Raw genomic sequence first — 850 nt, 5'->3', positions numbered from 1 at the left:
GTGGGGGGGGGGCGGATCTAATAGCACCTGTAAGCAAAAGGGTCAGAAATCATTACTTGCTCCCCCATAGCAGTACACGTGTGTGTGTATAAAAATATGCATGGCTCCATGCAAAAAAGCGCCCTAACACACTACCATACATATGCAGCATGCAGTCACACCGCAAGCATAATGCAAAAAAAAGCTATCTGACTAGGGCAACTAATCCAGCATAAAACAATAGTCAGACGTCAAAAAGTCTACCTAAGCACCCTAAATCTTAGCCTAGCACACCATCTAACGAAAAGTGTGTCAACCTATTATCTAAGTGCAGGGTAGGTCTTATAGCATGACTTTGACGACGAGGTCGTCATACCGGCCCCATCCTAAAGATCCAAAGGATCTAAAGGGTGTCACGAAGAATGGTGACACGAGTTAGATCTATTAGATCTTTAGCACAGTCATACTCGTGTCAATCCCGATGACTTAACTCGCATAGCTCATTGGGATTGACCCAGCGAGCAATGCTCGTTAAGGCATCGCGACCAACACGGGGTCACTCTCCTAATGAACCTGGCTCGCTATCCATGCAAACATGCAAATACAAATGCAAGAAAATCAAAACATATAAGTGGTGATAAAGAGCATGCCATGAAGGTCGTGACTGGAAAGAATGGGCATGCCGTAGCGGCAGGGGCCCGCGAGGAGGGTATACCGGTAAGGTAGTGACCCGAGGATGGGCATGCCGTGACGACAGGGGCCCGAAGAAGGGGTATACCGGTAAGGTAGTGACCCAAAGATGGACATGCCATGACAGCAGGGGCCCGAAAAGAGGGTATACCGGTAAGGCAGTGACTCGAAGGTAGGCATG

The 850-nt window shown here is 48.4% G+C and overlaps 1 protein-coding gene across 1 annotated transcript in view; it reads right to left on the bottom strand.

Annotated features, from left to right (window-relative positions):
* The window catches only part of LOC110025479, a 96,802-nt gene that overhangs the window by 94,838 nt on the left and 1,114 nt on the right, over nt 1-850 (bottom strand). The window lies entirely within an intron of this gene.

The sequence above is a fragment of the Phalaenopsis equestris genome, unplaced genomic scaffold (assembly GCF_001263595.1).
Source record: "Phalaenopsis equestris unplaced genomic scaffold, ASM126359v1 Scaffold000301, whole genome shotgun sequence".
Lineage (NCBI taxonomy): Eukaryota > Viridiplantae > Streptophyta > Magnoliopsida > Asparagales > Orchidaceae > Phalaenopsis > Phalaenopsis equestris.
The sequence above is the reverse complement of the archived record's forward strand: the minus strand, read 5'-3'. Positions and strand labels throughout refer to the sequence as shown.